Source organism: Ambystoma mexicanum, chromosome 5q (genome assembly GCF_040938575.1).
Source record: "Ambystoma mexicanum isolate Mex_15411 chromosome 5q, UKY_AmexF1_1, whole genome shotgun sequence".
In the NCBI taxonomy this organism is placed as follows: Eukaryota; Metazoa; Chordata; class Amphibia; order Caudata; family Ambystomatidae; genus Ambystoma; species Ambystoma mexicanum.
Genome location: NC_090933.1, coordinates 1,374,941,135 through 1,374,960,485, shown reverse-complemented (window position 1 = coordinate 1,374,960,485; position 19,351 = coordinate 1,374,941,135). Strand labels below are relative to the sequence as shown.

At 51.4% G+C, this 19,351-nt stretch overlaps 1 protein-coding gene across 2 annotated transcripts in view; it reads left to right on the top strand.

The window, feature by feature from the left end:
- The first annotated feature begins 13,971 nt into the window (after window positions 1–13,971).
- LOC138498731 (CD5 antigen-like) overlaps window positions 13,972–19,351 on the top strand; it is a 437,221-nt gene continuing 431,841 nt past the window's right edge. For both annotated transcript variants that reach the window (XM_069622369.1, XM_069622368.1), the window contains exon 1: window positions 13,972–14,086. The gene's annotated coding sequence lies outside the window, so the exon portion shown is untranslated. The remainder of the gene's footprint in view (window positions 14,087–19,351) is intronic.

The following is a 19,351-nucleotide window of genomic DNA, read 5'->3' as shown; positions in this document are numbered from 1 at the left end:
GGGCCAAAGTCAATGGTTCAAAAGTCTTTTGCTCAAGATAATACAGTTCAGTGTAGTTCGCGGTAAAGTTCATGGCACGGTTTCTGGACGAGGTTGGTTGGTAAAAAAGTTAGTTCAAAGAGAAGAGAAGGACAAGCCCTTGGATTGGAGAAAGATTTCAAACACTTTCACCGCGGCTGAACGAAACGAACAACCGGATTTGCAGAGTACCTTAAAACAGAGAGGGAGCTGTAGCTGAGGCAGAAGTTCCTGGTAGTTCCTGCAGGCTCACGGTTCCTGAAGCGACTGTCGGACTGATCAGAAGTAGGAAGACTGGAGGGTCCTGCACTGCCCAGGGAAGAAACCAGCAGCAGAGCAAAGCAACGAATAAAAGGTGCGCTCCTTAAAACCCAAGCAGGGTCCGACCTTCCTGGCTATCTGGCCTACTGTCGCTCTGTACAGCAAATTCTAGAGGTCCTGGCTTGCTGTTTGGGGGAACTGGTTGGTCCCACCAGCTCAAGGGAAGAAGTTTCCTGGAGGATCTTCTCTGTCATCGGATTCTGAAGATTCGGACCTGCAGCAGGGCTTCACCGGGCGGTTCAGTCGTGGTAGGGGTCCTCTTCCGTCAGTTCCTCGTAGGTTCTTTCGTTCCAGTGGTGACGCTGCCTTTCCAGACCCATAGACCTGCTTTTAATGCAGTTTTCCCCCATTCATACAGCCTGGCTGTCAATCACACGGCAGGGTGGCTGTCCTGGCAAGGACAGTCGCCCAGCCAATCAAAAAGGAGTGTGACTTGGGTTACCAAGGGAACCCATGGCAGGGGTCCTAAAACCCCTCCCTCACATCCTGCCTACCCAGACTCTCAGGCACCTAAAGGAGGGCTTCTGTGTGGAAGCCCACGAAAAGGCGATGAACAAAGGGACCAAACCCGGTTTAGTGCGCAGAGTAAGACACGAGAAAGACATTTACAAAAACAAATGGCGAATAAACCCAGCTGGAACCGTAATAAAATATATATGGTCAAGCGGGTTTATGTTTGAGGCCAATATATCACAGCCTAAAACAATACCATGGTTATTTAAGATAACCGCGGTATAAAAAAATAGGGTAGATACCACTGCCACCAGCCAAGTCTTAGTGTAAAGGGAGCGAAACAATGAGGCACAGACAAAAAGGGATAAGAATTAACCCTTTCCAATTCTCCATGGAAGATGGGGTGTACTGGGTCTGTGGTAAAAGTGACTAAATAAAGTTAATGGCAACTTTATCTTTTCTGGGGGACAGTAGTCAGCCCCAGAAAATGGAGTCGGTGGGAAGTCTAAAAGACAACCCTGTGCACTGAAGGTGCTGTGTAGCACACATGGAAGAATATGGTGCCATGGAGTAGGTGAGGCTCCAGTGCCCAAGATCACACAAAAAGTAGAAATACATATAGCAAAACACATTGTAAGAGTGGGAAAAAGGCTCAAACTCTTACCAGGTGAGAAAAATAAATCCTAGAAATCCAGCAAAGCTGCTGAGGGACTCAGTAGGTAAGGGAAATCAACCATTTATGAGTATTCTCCCTAAAAAGGGGTTCTAGTTGTGGTTGGAGAACATTTAAGGGAGAAGAGTTCGAAGCAGGGTGAGGAAGGGGAGGAGGGTGGTGATGTTCAAGATTGAGGGAGTGAAGTGGATGGTCGGGACAGGAGGGGCGAGGAGTGATGGGAGATTGAAGGGGATTAGGTCCGTTTCCTTTTTTCAGGGTTTTTATTGCAGTTGGTGGTGTGAGAGGGTAGGGGGGTCGGACGGTGATAGGGATGTGGCCACTGTTCTTGCCAGGGTGACACATGCAGTTTTTAGGGAGGGGAAAGGATGGGGTCAGTGGGGGGTGTTGGAGGGAGTTGACGCGAGGAGAGGGCAGGGGGTGGTGGCGTGACGAGGTGGAACTGGGAGGTTGGGTGGGTGGGTTGCTGGTGGGGTAGGGGGTGTGGGTGTGCTGGCGGATGGGTGGATGGAAGGAATGGGAGGAGCAGGGGTCTTCGGGTGGTCGGAGCGCCATCAGGCTTCACTGGCTTGATGGATGGATGGGGGTGCGTTAGAGCGTGTTTAAGGTTGGGATGATTTGGGATGGGGGGACGGAATTAGGGGGAGGGAGCTGCGCCAGAGTGAGCCTCTTTCTCTGGACCTAGCTGGGCGGGATGCACTCATGGCATGGCAAGGGCGGATTTAGGCTTGGCTGAGATATCAAGATTCAGCTATACAACAGCGACGCTAATTAGTCACAATTTCTAAATTGAACTATACCACAGTGACGCTAATTAGGCAATATTCTAGTTCAACTTTAGCACAGTAGTGATATTAGGCACACTTTCGAAGTTCAGATGTACCACATTGACGGTATTGGGCACAATTTCTAGATTCAAACTATTTTAGCACAGGGATGCTATTAGGCACACTTTCTGAATTCAATTATACCACAGTTAATTATTTGGGTACGCTTTCTAAATTCAACTGTTCCACAGTCAATTACAGCACAGTTAGGCAACAAGGCACGCTTTCTAAGTTTAACTATCCCACAGTTATGCTATTAGGCCCTCATTCTAGGTTCAGCTTTACACAGTTAGGCTATTAGGCGCAATTTCTCGATCCAACAACAGCGCAGTGATGATATTTAGGCACTCTTTCTAAAATCAGCTATACTACAGTGACGCTATTAGGCACATTCTCTAAACTCAACTATACCACAGAGATGCTCTTGGGACACTTGCTAGATTCAACTTTAGTACAGTGATGATATTAGGCACAACTATATTATAGTGATGTTCACGGATGGGTAGCCAGTTGGCATTCTGTCTGTGAGTGTAGATGTGGCAGGATCTAGGAAGGCTGAGGCCTGCTCTCAGAGAGTTATTCTAAAGTACCTGAGTTTCTTTAGGTTGTGTTCAGAGGAGCCCAGGAAGAGGGTGTTGGAATAGTCAAGTTTGGATAGAGCAAGTGTTCTGGCTAGCGTTAGGCAGCTGCTTGTGGACAGGCTTTCTGGGGCCTTGGTCCAAATTACTTTCAACTATCCCTCCTTAAATACCTCCCCTCTCGAGCCCTTCGCTCCTCTACCTCCAACTCCCTCAGGGTCAGTCATTTTTCAAAGAAACAAGCTAGTGGTAGAGCTTTGTCTTCTGCGGGGGCCTCCTTCTGGAACTGCCTACCTGCCACCTTGAAACTTGAGGAGAACCATCTCCGGTTCCGGAAGCTCCTCAAGACCTTCCTCTTCGCCTCTGCATTTGCCCCTCTTCTCCGCTTCTGAGCTGCTTTCTCTCTCAGCAATGCTGCACCTGGCCACCCTCTGCCCATCGAGCCCAGGGACCTGCTCACCCTGCAAACCTCCTGCACTGCCCCTGGGCCACCCCTTGCACTGGGGCATGTTTCTGTACCCATACAGGCCTCCCACTCTTTGCCTGCACTGATCACATACTCCCTATCTGACTAACCTTGCACTTGGCCATCACAGGCTGCACTACCACTGTTTTGGATCATCATATTTATTTATTTATTGATTGATTCACTTATTAATTATCTTGTCCTCTCTTATGCTCTCCCCCCTCCCATGCACTTTCCCCCTTTTCCCTTCCCCATGCACTTGCACGTTCTCAATGTCACTGGGCCTAGTAAGATCGTTGTGTTCGTTCACAACCCTATTCCCCTCCCTTTGCCTGCTCGCGCTCTGAAACACCTGTGTTCGACCGCAATATAAATAAAATATCATTTCATATCAGGTAAGCTTTACAGCTATAGATCAATTTATTGGTATAGGCTGTGGAGGATGCCACGCTGTTTACCTGTTTTTTAAGAGAGAGAGTTGAGTCAAGGTAGACCCCCAATGATTTTATATTTTTGGAGACATTAATAATATTGCCATCAATGACGAAAGATGAGTATCTGGTGTTGAGTTTATTCAGGCGTGCCTGAGTACCCATGATCATCAACTCGGTCCTGTCGTCATTGAGGCAAAGACTGTTAATAGCCTTCAAGGCCTGCGTTTCGAGGTAGATGGTGTTCAGTAGTTTGGAATCATGGTCGTAGCAGCCAGTGAGGAGAGTGAGGACTTGAGTGTCATCTGCATAGTTAGTGTAGATGACACCCAAGTTATCCAGGCGGTCGAAGAGTAGCTTCGTAAATATATTGTAGCGTGTGGGCGATACACAGGAGCCCAGTGGGACGCTGTAAAGTATTGGTGTGGGGTCAGCTGGAGCTGATGGGGAGAAAACTCTGGTGGTTCTGTTTCTGTTCTCTATGGAGATGCGGCAGAATAGTGGAGCTATCTGATAATTAAGAATAATGGCAAGATGGGAAGGCTTGGGATGTTGCAGAAGGGGAGCTGTGAGGAACTCATGGTGGCAACAAGTAAGACAGACACAAGTGATCATAGTTCAAGGGTCTTTATTGAACTATGAATTCAGTATGCAGGCTGGAAAGACACCTATTCTAAACCTAAATCTAAGATGGGAAAAATAGGGCAGTCCTGGCGGCGTTGTGTCAAATAAAAGGGCCTATACTAGGAAACATATTGCCAAACCTTACACCTAATACAAAAAAGGGTGTGGAATAGTTCTCAAGAAAAGAAAGAAGTGTTCTCAAATAATATGTCAGGGTGCGGTGGCTTGGGTCTCCCCTTCCCTACATTTTTGCACACAGGGTAAGATAGGAGCTTGCAGCACAATACAGTTTCGGGCTTCTCCTGCATGAGACAACAGTTCTAATGGCAGCTCTCAGGACCGGTGATGGCCAAATCACGTTTTTCTTGAAAGTCTCTTGCCTTCGAGGACCTGAGGTCTTCAACTAACAAAAAACACAATAGTCCCTTTAACAAATCAAAGTTCTCTGGGTGACGGGTTCACCCCTGGGTCCCCCTCCTCTGGGCACTGACCCTTCTCTAGTGTTTACCACCGTTTCACATAGGGTGATGGCTTCACCCCTGAGTCCCCCTCCATCGGGCATGAACCCCTCTCTTGTCTTCATCTGGATTTTTCTTCCCTTGAGTTTCTTTCCTTTCACTGCAGGATTCACATCCATAACTTACACTTAGTTTGGCGATCATCGTCTTTCGATTGTGCAGGGATTTTGCTTGACCCTCAGTATGAACACTTTGAGCTATTCCGCTGGGTCTCCTACGGACTGCTGGTATCTGTAGTTTCTCTCCTATGGGGCACGACTAGAGTCTCTTGAGTTAGCACCCACGTGATGCCGGTTTCCTCCTGCAACTGGTTTCCCCTTTAACACTTGTTACAGTTCTTTCACAGTTCGTAGATCTTGGTTAAAAAAAGTGTCACTTTGCGATTCTTACTCAACACAGCCCAGTTCTTATCGTTTCCTCTTTCGACCGGCTGTGATGTACTGCTTGGCTTTTCCTCTTCTTCGGAGTAAAGGCCGGTACAGCTTCCCTCGCTCCTGCATATCGGCATAGGCTTGTCCCATGTACCGTTGACATCTGCTGCAAGACACTTGTGTTATTGTTCACGGTTTTAGGCTCTCTTCCTTGAAGGTTCCGCAGATCTGAGGCAAAAAAGGCAAGGTCACTTCTCTCCTCGCCACCCTCTCAATTCCTGACACCTTTCTCATTCTCTTGAACCGCTGCGCCTGATTAGCCGTCATGCTGTCTGCTGTGCTCGTACTGTGCTCTCTGGCTCCACCTTTTATCCACGTGGGGAAGGGAAAGGGCCATGAGGTGTGTGTGATTCTGGTCAATTGCTTGACTTTGCTTGACCCTTGTATTGGGACATGTCAGGTAAACGGCTCTGGTGTTAGTCCGTTGTCCTCTGTGTTGTGCAAAAGTGTTTGTGTTGGAAAAGGGGAGGGGGCAGTGGTTTGGAAGGCCCTACATTAGAGAATGAGGAAAAGGTGTCATAGGAAAGGGGGATACCGTGTCCCACCCTTCCGGTGTCCCACTTCCACTCCCTGAGGACCCGATCCAGGTGATCCTCCCACACTGGTCCAACCCCAGGAACTGGATCCAATAGCGATGGCGGTGTCCTGGCCACCTGGATGAAAAAACCCTGGGGACAAGCTAGGGAGACACCTTCAGGTTTCTCACATAACCTTCCTTCATGCGATGTGCCCACATTTGTTTCAGAGGGGAACCGGAAAGGAAAATTCATATTTCCCTGGTCTTTTCCTTTCCAGTGCTCCACGTGAAACAATAGGGTTGTCGGTCTAGAAACCATTGCATGACCCGAGGGTTGGACTCCTTGCGTTGGCTAATCCAGGCTAAGGGGAGTGGTCAGTACGTAGAGTAAACTTTCTTCCTAACAGATAATACTTGAGATGGATAATGGCCCACCTGATGGCTATGGCCTCTAGATTTTCTCACGTGGGTATAACTTGCGACTGGTGTATAGTATGGGGTATTCAAATCCATCGCAAATTTGGGACAGGACGTCTCCTAACCCTGTAAGGGAGGCGCCCATCTGTAGCACAAACTCCTTTGAGAAGTAGACTACCTTTAGGATGGGGTTTTAGCATGTTTGCTTCAGGATGTTATAGCATACCTCGTTGTCTCATTACACTGTAGTTTCTGGGGTTCAGCATTTTTAAGTTTATCTGTTTACCGTGCCGGTTTATCCAAAAAATTGGGGATAAACCAACGGTAATATCCTAATAAACCCAGGAAAGCTCTAAGGTCTCTTTTGGTCTTGGGAGTTGGAGTATACAAGACAGCTTTTTCTTTTTCATGTTGGGACTGTACAGTTCCGTTCCCTACGAAGAAGCCTAGATATTTCACAGCAGATTGAGCTAATCTGTATTTAGCTGGATTTGAAGTTTTACCAAAATTCATAAGGACTCTCATGATGGTATAAAGATGGAAGAGATGATCTTCCCAGGTCTTACCATAAATGACGATATTGTCAATGTAAACTCCACGAAAGTCCATGTATGGTTGTAGGATTTTATCCATAAGACATTGGAACATAGGTAGCACACCGTGTAGGCCGAAAGGGAGGAATTTAAACTGGAATAACCCTAGGGGTTTTGAAAACACAGTCTTTTCCTTATCTGCTCCATATACGGGAACTTACCAGTACCCCTTTGTTAAATCCAGGGTAGATAGGTAGGTGGCTGTTCCTAGTTTATCAATTAGGTCATCGATGCGTGGCATGGCTTCTTGCATTAACTTGACGGAAGTCGATGCATCCCACCATACGAGCCATACAAAATAGCAAAAAATGGGCATAGTAGGCACTCATTGTCCAGAGTATTTTTACATATTGGCTATGTTGGTGAAGGAGAGCTGGGCGCACATGCGTACTGCAATGTGACATTGTGGGGTAAAACGAAAGCCCCAGAGTGACAGAGATGGGGAGGCCATGCTAAGCCCCTATTGCGAGAGTAAAGCTGGCTAATGTGGAGTTCCATTAAAATATAAAAGCAATACAAAACAGTCAAATAAAAACAAGTGACAAATGGTGTTCATCAGGAATAAAGAGACTTAATTTTCATCATATAAAAAATTTCGTTTTTGTAGAAGTGAACACTGGTTTCCTATGTTTAATGTGGCCGATCTGTGTGCATAAGATTAATAATAAATCGACCTCTGTTCTAATACAGTAGAAAAGAAAGATTGTATTTTAAACCGCAAGCCCAGATATGATGCTAAAATGTACATGCAGGCACATCTTGTCAATTTAAAGCTGTATTTTCTGAAGTATGGTTGAAGCTGCTGTTTTCCCCACTGAACTGAAAGCTCTGTGCCTTTGAACATTTGAACTCAAGACCTTTGGCTGAGGACCTCCAGGAGAAGAAGGTCTGGTTTTCAGTTATAAATTAGATCAGAATTGAGGGAGTTGCAGATAACACCGCTAGCAGAAATTACCTTTAACCCCAGGCCTCCTGATTAACTGTGCACTAGTGAGCAACAGAAATTACCTTTTCAGGGCTAACTTGACCTCAAGAAATGGCTTTAGAGCCATTAATGGATGATCAAACAGGATGACCAAACATTGTGTTTGAAACAGATTGCTGATAAGCAGGTGTCAGGTCAAGTGTCGATGGAGAAATGCAACCTATGAATTGGTGGGGGCTGAAGTAACACTGAGGGACACATGGAATGCCTTACTATTGATGAACATTGAATACATTGTACATCCCAGAGAGCTCCTCCCGGTCTCACATTCAAGGGGATAAGAAGCCGTCGGGACTATATATAAACACATTTTGTGTGATGGATGCAACTAGAGTTATGAGAAAGATTATGATTCCGGCCTTCCCATAATTCCGACGGAATAGAAAGTTGTTGTGATGCTATCTTATGGATGTACGGTTTGAATCAGGAATGGGCAGATTTGTGACTATTTCGGCTCAGAAGTAAATAGATAAAGACATTAGCTGCTCCCTGGAAGGCCATGCAGAGATATGATTAGTATTTTCTGACTTGCCATAAAATATAGAACTCAAAAATATATATGTCTGCAATTATCTGAAGAATTAGGGTGGCTGCCATGTTGTTAGATTTTAAGGACACTGAACAAGTTAAACCCACTTGTCATTTTGGGATGATGAATCTTTCTCCTCCCTTAGCCTACATCATTCACACCCCCTAACTCTTTGTCCTATTAACAGGCAGTGGGCATATTGGAGGGAGGGAGATAGAGAGAGCTGACCAATCCGTAGCGTGGGAATTTTGATAATAACGGAGTGTCATCAGAAATATATCTTGGCAAGTTCCAATCTAAGAGGAGACTTGCAAGAAAACCACCAGGGAGAGAGACCCAGAGAGCTGCGTAATCCATCTGGACACAAGCTTGACAGAGGTACAAAGCTAAATCCAGGCCTATCTAGAAGGAGAGAGAAAAGGAGACCCAGGGAACTTGCTTGGAAACCTGGGAGCCCTATCTGAGAGGGCCCTGTGACTGGAGAGACCAGGCTGGTGGATAGAGGCTTGAGGTGTGGGCTTCCTGCCTGAAAGAGGGTCCTAGGATCTGGTGGGCCTCCTGCGCTAAGAACAGAGATCTCCCAGGCAAGTAGATATATCCCAAAGCTAACAATTGTGTGGGGAGCTACCTGCCCTAATAGCTGTCCCTTAGTGGGTGAAGGGGGGGGGGCACTAGGTAGGCCCTGTCCATATTGAACTAAAAGGTTAACTCAATGAATCCTTTATAGAAGAGCACCCTATCCAGTTACCTTGAATCGTGTTGGAATCTGTCTGTTTAACCCTTACCTTCGTATTGGAGGCTGCTCTCCATTAGTGGGGGGGGGGCGGGGTGAAAGCGAGAAAACAAACAAGCATACATATAGTGCATATTTATGCCATGGGAAAGTATATAGGTAAATGCTTTTTTAAATAGGAGATGTGGCAGGCAGAGGGACCCTCTAGGGTGTGGGGGGTCAGATGCCTGTTAGGCAGAATCCTGTGCAGTTCCCTTGCCCAGGATTGAGCAAATGCTCCGCTGGTGACATCCACCTGTGTAGGAAAGGTGGCAAGACTGGCAGAGATGATCTGGGCACCTGGCTGCACTGAGCTGTGAAGGCGAGGTACCTGCCCGGGATTGAGCTAAGGCTCCGGTGGTGAGATCCACCTGTGTGGGGAAGGTGGCAAGGCTGGCAGGGATGTTCCGGGAACCTGGCTGCACTGAGCTGTGAAGGCGAGGTACCTGCCCTGGATTGAGCCACGGCTCCGCTGGACACATCCACCTGTGTAGGAAAGGTGGCAATGCTGGCAGAGAAGATTTGGGTACCTGGCTGCACTGAGCTGTGAAGGCGAGGTACCTGCCCAGGATTGAGCCAAGGCTCCGCTGGACACATCCACCTGTGCAGGAAAGGTGGCAAGGCTGGCAGCGATGATCCGGGTACCTGGCTGCACTGAGCTGTGAAGGCGAGGTGCCTGCCCAGGATTGAGCCAAGGCTCTGCTGGACACATCCACCTGTGCAGGAAAGGTGGCAAGGCTGGCAGAGATGATCCGGGTACCTGGATGCACTGAGCTGTGAAGGTGAGGTACCTGCCCAGGAGTGAGCCAAGGCTCCGCTGGTGACATCCACCTGTGTAGGAAAGGTGGCAAGGCTGGTAGGGATGATCTGGGTACCTAGCTGCACTGAGCTGTGAAGGCGAGGTACCTGCCCAGGATTGAGCTAAGGCTACGCTGGACAAATCCACCTCTGTAGGAAAGGTGGCAAGGCTGGCAGGATGATCCGGGTACCTGGCTGCACTGAGCTGTGAAGGCGAGGTACCTGCCCAGGATTGAGCTAAGGCTCCGCTGGAGACAACCACCTGTGTAGGAAAGGTGGCAAGGCTGGTAGGGATGATCTGGGTACCTGGCTGCACTGAGCTGTGAAGGCGAGGTACCTGCCCAGGATTGAGCTAAAGCTCCACTGGACACATCCACCTGTGCAGGAAAGGTGGCAAGGCTGGCAGGGATGATACGGGTACCTGGCTGCACTGAGCTGTGAAGGCAAGGTACCTGCCCAGGATTGAGCCATGGCTTCGCTGCTGACATCCACCTGTGTAGGAAAGGTGGCAAGGCTGGTAGGGATGATCTGGGTACCTGGCTGCACTGAGCTGTGAAGGCGAGGTACCTGCCCAGGATTGAGCCATGGCTTCGCTGCTGACATCCACCTGTGTAGGAAAGGTGGCAAGGCTGGTAGGGATGATCCGGGTACCTTGTTACACTGAGCTGTGAAGGCGAGGTTCCTGCCCAGGATTAAGCTAAGGCTTGGCTGGTGACATCCACCTGTGTAGGAAAGCTGGCAAGGCTGGCAGGGATGATCCCCGTACCTGGCTGCACTGAACTGTGAAGGCCAGGTACCTGGCCAGGATTGAGCTAAGGCTCCGCTGGACACAACCACCTGTGTAGGAAAGGTGGCAAGGCTGGTAGGGATGATCTGGGTACCTGGCTGCACTGAGCTGTGAAGGCGAGGTACCTGCCCAGGATTGAGCTAAGGCTCCGCTGGAGACAACCACCTGTGTAGGAAAGGTGGCAAGGCTGGCAGACCTGATCCGGGTACCTGGCTGCAGTGAGCTGTGAAGGCGAGGTACCTGCCCAGGATTGAGCTAAGGCTCCGCTGGAGACAACCACATGTGTAGGAAAGGTGGCAAGGCTGGCAGACCTGATCTGGGTACCTGGCTGCACTGAGCTGTGAAGGCGAGGTACCTGCCCAGGATTGAGCGAAGGCTCCCTGGTGACATCCACCTGTGTAGGAAAGGTGGCAAGGCTGGCAGACCTGATCCGGGTACCTGGCTGCAGTGAGCTGTGAAGGCAAGGTACCTGGCCAGGATTGAGCTAAGGCTCCGCTGGAGACAACCACCTGTGTAGGAAAGGTGGCAAGGCTGGTAGGGATGATCTGGGTACCTGGCTGCACTGAGCTGTGAAGGCGAGGTACCTGCCCAGGATTGAGCTAAGGCTCCGCTGGAGACAACCACCTGTGTAGGAAAGGTGGCAAGGCTGGCAGACCTGATCTGGGTACCTGGCTGCACTGAGCTGTGAAGGCGAGGTACCTGCCCAGGATTGAGCGAAGGCTCCCTGGTGACATCCACCTGTGTAGGAAAGGTGGCAAGGCTGGCACGGATGATCCAGGTACCTGTCTGCACTGAGCTGTGAAGGCGAGGTACCTGCCCAGGATTGAACGAAGGCTCCGCTGGTGACATCCACCTGTGTAGGAAAGGTGGCAAGGTTGGCAGAGATGATCCAGGTACCTGGCTGCACTGAGCTGTGAAGGCGAGGTACATGCCCAGGATTGAGCTAAAGCTCCACTGGACACATCCACCTGTGTAGGAAAGGTGGCAAGGCTGGCACGGATGATCCGGGTACCTGGCTTCACTGAGCTGTGAAGGCGAGGTACCTGCCCAGGATTGAGGGAAGGCTTTGCTGGTGACATCCACCTGTGTAGGAAAGGTGGCAAGGCTGGCACGGATGATCCGGGTACCTGGCTTCACTGAGCTGTGAAGGCGAGGTACCTGCCCAGGATTGAGGGAAGGCTTCGCTGGTGACATCCACCTGTGTAGGAAAGGTGGCAAGGCTGGCAGACCTGATCTGGGTACCTGGCTGCACTGAGCTGTGAAGGCGAGGTACCTGCCCAGGATTGAGCTAAGGCTCCGCTGGAGACAACCACCTGTGTAGGAAAGGTGGCAAGGCTGGCAGAGATGATCTGGGTACCTGTCTGCACTGAGCTGTGAAGGCGAGGTACCTGCCCAGGATTGAACGAAGGCTCCGCTGGTGACATCCACCTGTGTAGGAAAGGTGGCAAGGTTGGCAGAGATGATCCAGGTACCTGGCTGCACTGCGCTGTGAAGGCGAGGTACATGCCCAGGATTGAGCTAAAGCTCCACTGGACACATCCACCTGTGTAGTCAAGGTGGCAAGGCTGGCACGGATGATCCGGGTACCTGGCTTCACTGAGCTGTGAAGGCGAGGTACCTGCCCAGGATTGAGGGAAGGCTTCGCTGGTGACATCCACCTGTGTAGGAAAGGTGGCAAGGCTGGCACGGATGATCCGGGTACCTGGCTTCACTGAGCTGTGAAGGCGAGGTACCTGTCCAGGATTGAGGGAAGGCTTCGCTGGTGACATCCACCTGTGTAGGAAAGGTGGCAAGGCTGGCAGACCTGATCTGGGTACCTGGCTGCACTGAGCTGTGAAGGCGAGGTACCTGCCCAGGATTGAGCTAAGGCTCCGCTGGAGACAACCACCTGTGTAGGAAAGGTGGCAAGGCTGGCAGAGATGATCTGGGTACCTGTCTGCACTGAGCTGTGAAGGCGAGGTACCTGCCCAGGATTGAGCTAAGGCTCCGCTGGAGACAACCACCTGTGTAGGAAAGGTGGCAAGGCTGGCAGACCTGATCTGGGTACCTGGCTGCACTGAGCTGTGAAGGCGAGGTACCTGCCCAGGATTGAGCTAAGGCTCCGCTGGAGACAACCACCTGTGTAGGAAAGGTGGCAAGGCTGGCAGAGATGATCTGGGTACCTGTCTGCACTGAGCTGTGAAGGCGAGGTACCTGCCCAGGATTGAACGAAGGCTCCGCTGGTGACATCCACCTGTGTAGGAAAGGTGGCAAGGCTGGCAGGGATGATCCCCGTACCTGGCTGCACTGAGCTGTGAAGGCGAGGTACCTGCCCAGGATTGAGCTAAGGCTCCGCTGGAGACAACCACCTGTGTAGGAAAGGTGGCAAGGCTGGCAGACCTGATCTGGGTACCTGGTGGCACTGAGCTGTGAAGGCGAGGTACCTGCCCAGGATTGAGCCAAGGCTCCGCTGGAGACAACCACCTGTGTAGGAAAGGTGGCAAGGCTGGCAGACCTGATCTGGGTACCTGGCGGCACTGAGCTGTGAAGGCGAGGTACCTGCCCAGGATTGAGCGAAGGCTCCCCTGGTGACATCCACCTGTGTAGGAAAGGTGGCAAGGCTGGCACGGATGATCCGGGTACCTGTCTGCACTGAGCTGTGAAGGCGAGGTACCTGCCCAGGATTGAGCTAAGGCTCCGCTGGTGACATCCACCTGTGTAGGAAAGGTGGCAAGGCTGGCACGGATGATCCGGGTACCTGGCCCCACTGAGCTGTGAAGGCGAGGTACCTGCCCAGGATTGAACGAAGGCTCCGCTGGTGACATCCACCTGTGTAGGAAAGGTGGCAAGGCTGGCACGGTATGATCCGGGTACCTGGATGCACTGGGCTGTTAGATAGTAGGCATGGCTGCCAGTCCTTTGCCCTCCTGTGTTGGGTTTTAGGGTTCACCCTCTGGGTGCTATGTGAGCTGAATGGCCAAGGCTCATGAAACACTCCACACATCTCAGTATCTAGAGTAAAGCGCTTGCAACTGGAGCTCAGAATGGGCCGCTGGACAGTTCACTACACATCTCCCGTAGGTTCACTGGTTCAGTGCCACCTGAGCTGTTCCTGAGGGCCTGGAATCTGCCGAACGGGTGCCCTGGCTCTTTGGCCCTCCACCCACACCTCTGCCAGTTCCGGCAGGCCGTCGGTGGGCGGCTCCTGCTGTGTTTGCTCTGGGCCTCTCTGGGTGCCCAGGCGCTGAGTGCTGGCAGAACTGGCAGTGCGTGGCATGTGCTGAGGACGCCCTGTTCCTGGAGGGTTCGCGGGTCTCTTCCTCGGTGAGATCCCCGCTGCCTGGACTGGAGCAGACCCTGAGATTCCAGGTACCGTTCTGTGATCTGATCCAGTGTCTCCCCTCTTAGTAAGGCTTTCCCTGGACTCTCCTGTGCTGGGGGTGGCTCTAGAGTCCACCTTCCGCCCCCGGCTGCTGCCTGCTGCACAGTGTGTGTGTGGGAGCAGACGCCATGCATGTGTAAATCACAGCTTTGCCATTTGATTGCACGCACTCGCTGTGTGTTTCTTGTGCTCTCTGTCTGTCTGTAGTCTGTGCACCATTTTGCACAGTTATTTGATTGTGAAAACAGCGGAGGGTCGTCTGGATAGAAAAGGAAGACAATGCCTCGGGCTGGATTTAGAAAAGCTTTTTACATTTGCCCGGTCCCATTGAAATGTCAAATGCGTTCCCACACAACCATAAGACTAGTATTGCAAGAGTCTAAGATACAAAGGGCCTCTTGCCGTAGTGTGGTAATAATTCAGTTTCGGCCACATTGCCACACCGCCGTACTACCAGTTTGGCGGTACCGTAGGTGATTGAACTGCCAACAAGTGGCAAAAATTGGCAGAAAATCCCATGGAGCTCTATAGACTCCAGTAATGGGGAATGGCAGATTGTGCTACCACCACTTGTGACCCTGCGGTAAATCCACGGCACCACGTGGCGGTAACAGTAGTCGAGTCTGGCGGTAATTCAGGGGATTTACCAGGCCCAGAGTGTGGTGCTGAGATAGGATCTCAGCGCTGTGCTTGGCATTTCCTGCAGAAGGCCACTCCCCAGCATCGCCACAGTGCACAGTGTGTGTGTGTGTGTGTGTGTGTGTGTGCATAAGTACGCGCCTGGCCTCGAGCCTCGAGCCCCGCCCCAGAATCTCAGGAGGAAATGTATTTGTTTTGGGAACTGGCGCCCACTGCCCTCTCACCTCTGTGAGTAACTGACACAGGAAAGTATGGAGGGCATGACAGGGTGATGTTATTGATATCATTGCGTGCATTTCAGCTTCGAAGAGAACGGCAGAGTGCACTGTGTGCCCTTCAGGAGGTGGTGCCATGCACTGCTGTGGATGATGTGAGGTCTGCGTGTGGCAGGTCATTTCCTTCGTGTTATAGCACAACTTCACACATCACATGGAAGCTAACATGACCTAAGCACACTGCTGACTTATGTGCAGTGCACATGAACACATCTAACACTATCTAGTCATGCAGGGAGGGCAAGTGCCACCATGTACCCAGCGTCCACCCCGATAAGGCTGTTGATAACGCAATCAATGTTTAAAAACACAAGCATAAATCGAGCACATCAAGCAGTCATTATCTCTGGTGCCCGGGGCACCCCCCAAGTCTCCCACAGGGCTGGCACTCGCAAATAGCGCCAGCCTTGATTAATAAAACACCCTGTGAGGCACATATGCACCACACAGGGCGGCCCCCCACTCATAGGCTTTTTTCATATAGTTAATCTCAGCGCTGGCCTGCTAGTGGGCACCACACTGGGTGGCGTCCCGCTCAAAGGCTTTTTTTCATATATTTAATCTCAGTGCTGGCCTGCTAGTGAGCCCCACACAGGGCAGCGCACCGCTCACAGGCTTCTTTTCTTATATTCAATCTCAGCGCTGGCCTGCTAGTGAGCACCACACAGGGCGGCGCCCCGCTCACAGGCTTTTTTCATATATTTAATCTCAGCACTGGCCTGCTAGTGAGCACCACACAGGGCGGCGCCCCACTCACAGGCTTCTTTTCTCATATTTAATCTCAGCGCTGGCCTGCTAGTGAGCCCCACACAGGACGGCGCCCCACTCACAGGCTTCTTTTCTTATATTTAATCTCAGCGCTGGCCTGCTAGTGTGCACCACACAGGGCGGCGCCCCGCTCACAGGCTTTTTTCATATATTTAATCTCAGCGCTGGCCTGCTAGTGAGCACCACACAGGGTGGCACCCCGCTCATAGGCTTTTTTCATATATTTAATCTCAGCGCTGGCCTGCTAGTGAGCACCACACAGGGCGGCGCCCCACTCACAGGCTTCTTTTCTTATATTTAATCTCAGCGCTGGCCTGCTAGTGAGCACCACACAGGGCGGCGCCCCGCTCACAGGCTTTTTTCATATATTTAATCTCAGCGCTGGCCTGCCAGTGAGCACCACACAGGGCGGTGCCCCGTTCACAGGTTTTTTTCATATATTTAATCTCAGCCCTGGCCTGCTAGTGAGCTCCACACAGGGCGGCGCCCCGCTCACAGGCTTTTTTCATATAGTTAATCTTAGCGCGGGCCTGCTAGTGAGCTCCACACAGGGCGGCACCCCGCTCACAGGCTTCTTTTCATATATTTAATCTCAGCGCCGGCCTGCTAGTGAGACCCACACAGGACGGCGCACCGCACACAGGCTTTTTTCATATAGTTAATCTCAGCGCTGGCGTGCTAGTGAGCACCACATAGGGCAGCGCCCCGCTCATAGGCGTTTTTCATATATTTAATCTCAGCGCTGGCTTGCTAGTGAGCACCACACAGGGCGGCGCCCCACTCACAGGCTTCTTTTCTCATATTTAATCTCAGCGCTGGCCTGCTAGTGAGCCCCACACAGGACGGCGCCCCGCTCATAGGCTTTTTTCATATATTTAATCTCAGCGCTGGCCTGCTAGTGAGCACCACACAGGGCGGCGCCCCACTCACAGGCTTCTTTTCTTATATTTAATCTCAGCGCTGGCCTGCTAGTGAGCCCCACACAGGACGGCGCACCGCACACAGGCTTCTTTCATATAGTTAATCTCAGCGCTGGCCTGCTAGTGAGCACCACACAGGGCGGCGCCCCGCTCATAGGCTTTTTTCATATATTTAATCTCAGCGCTCGCCTGCTAGTGAGCACCACACAGGGCGGCGCCCCGCTCATAGGCTTTTTTCATATATTTAATCTCAGCGCTGGCCTAGTAGTGAGCACCACACAGGGCGGTGCCCCGCTCACAGGCTTTTTTCATATATTTAATCTCAGCCCTAGCCTGCTAGTGAGCACCACTCAGGGCGGCGCTCCGATCACAGGCTTTTTTCAGATGTTTAATCTCAACGCTGGCCTGCTAGTGAGCACCACACAGGGCGGCGCACCGCACACAGGCTTCTTTTCATATATTTAATCTCAGCGCTGGCCTGCTAGTGAGCACCACACAGGGCGGCGCCCCGCTCACAGGCTTCTTTTCATATATTTAATCTCAGCGCTGGCCTGCTAGTGAGCACCACACAGGGCGGCGCCCCGCTCACAGGCTTCTTTTCATATATTTAATCTCAGCGCTGGCCTGCTAGTGAGCACCACACAGGGCGGCGCCCCGCTCACAGGCTTCTTTTCATATATTTAATGTCAGCCCTGGCCTGCTAGTGAGCACCACACAGGGCGGCGCCCCGCTCACAGGCTTTTTTCATATAGTTAATCTTAGCGCTGGCCTGCTGGTGAGCACCACACAGGGCGGCGCCCCGCTCACAGGCTTTTTTCATATAGTTAATCTTAGCGCTGGCCTGCTAGTGAGCACCACACAGGGTGGCGCCCTGCTCATAGGCTTTTTTCATATATTTAATCTCAGCGCTGGCCTGCTGGTAAGCACCACACAGGGCGGCGCACCACTCACTGGCTTCTTTTCATATATTTCATCTCAGCGCTGGCCTGCTAGTAAGCACCACACAGGGCGGCGCCCCACTCACAGGCTTCTTTTCATATATTTAATCTCAGCGCCGGCCTGCTAGTGAGCTCCACACAGGGCGGTGCCCCACTCACAGGCTTCTATTCATATATTTAATCTCAGCGCCGGCCTGCTAGTGTGTACCACAAAGGGCGGCGCCCCGCTCAAAGGCTTTATTCATATATTTAATCTCAGGACTGGCCTGCCAGTGAGCACCACACAGGGCGGCGCCCCGCTCACAGGCTTTTTTCATATATTTAATCTCAGCGCTGGCCTGCTAGTGTGCATCACACAGGTTGGCACCCCGCTCATAGACTTTTTTCATATATTTAATCTCAGCGCTGGCCTGCTATGGCGAACCACACAGGGCGGCGCCCCGCTCACAAGCTTTATTCATATAGTTAATCTCAGCGCTGGCCTGCTAGTGAGCACCACACAGGGCGGCGCCCCGCTCACAGGCTTCTTTTCATATATTTAATCTCAGCGCTGGCCTGCTAGTGAGCACCACACAGGGCGGCGCCCCGCTCACAGGCTTCTTTTCATATATTTAATGTCAGCCCTGGCCTGCTAGTGAGCACCACACAGGGCGGCGCCCCGCTCACAGGCTTTTTTCATATAGTTAATCTTAGCGCTGGCCTGCTGGTGAGCACCACACAGGGCGGCGCCCCGCTCACAGGCTTTTTTCATATAGTTAATCTTAGCGCTGGCCTGCTAGTGAGCACCACACAGGGTGGCGCCCCGCTCATAGGCTTTTTTCATATATTTAATCTCAGCGCTGGCCTGCTAGTAAGCACCACACAGGGCGGCGCACCACTCACTGGCTTCTTTTCATATATTTCATCTCAGCGCTGGCCTGCTAGTAAGCACCACACAGGGCGGCGCCCCACTCACAGGCTTCTTTTCATATATTTAATCTCAGCGCCGGCTTGCTAGTGAGCTCCACACAGGGCGGTGCCCCACTCACAGGCTTCTATTCATATATTTAATCTCAGCGCCGGCCTACTAGTGTGTACCACAAAGGGCGGCGCCCCGCTCAAAGGCTTTATTCATATATTTAATCTCAGTACTGGCCTGCCAGTGAGCACCACACAGGGCGGCGCCCCGCTCACAGGCTTTTTTCATATATTTAATCTCAGCGCTGGCCTGCTAGTGTGCACCACACAGGTTGGCACCACGCTCATAGGCTTTTTTCATATATTTAATCTCAGCGCTGGCCTGCAATGGCGAACCACACAGGGCGGCGCCCCGCTCACAAGCTTTTTTCATATATTTAATCTCAGCACTGGCCTGCTAGTGAGCACCACACAGGGCAGCGCCCCGCTCACAGGCTTTTTTCATATAGTTAATCTCAGCGCTGGCCTGCTAGTGAGCCCCACACAGGGTGGCGCCCCGCTCACAGGCTTTATTCATATATTTAATCTCAGGACTGGCCTGCCAGTGAGCACCACACAGGGCGGCGCCCCGCTCACAGGCTTTTTTCATATATTTAATCTCAACGCTGGCCTGCTAGTGAGCACCACACAGGGCGGCGCACGCTCACAGGCTTCTTTTCATATATTTAATCTCAGCGCTGGCCTGCTAGTGAGCACCACACAGGGCGGCGCCCCGGTCACAGGCTTCTTTTCATATATTTAATGTCAGCCCTGGC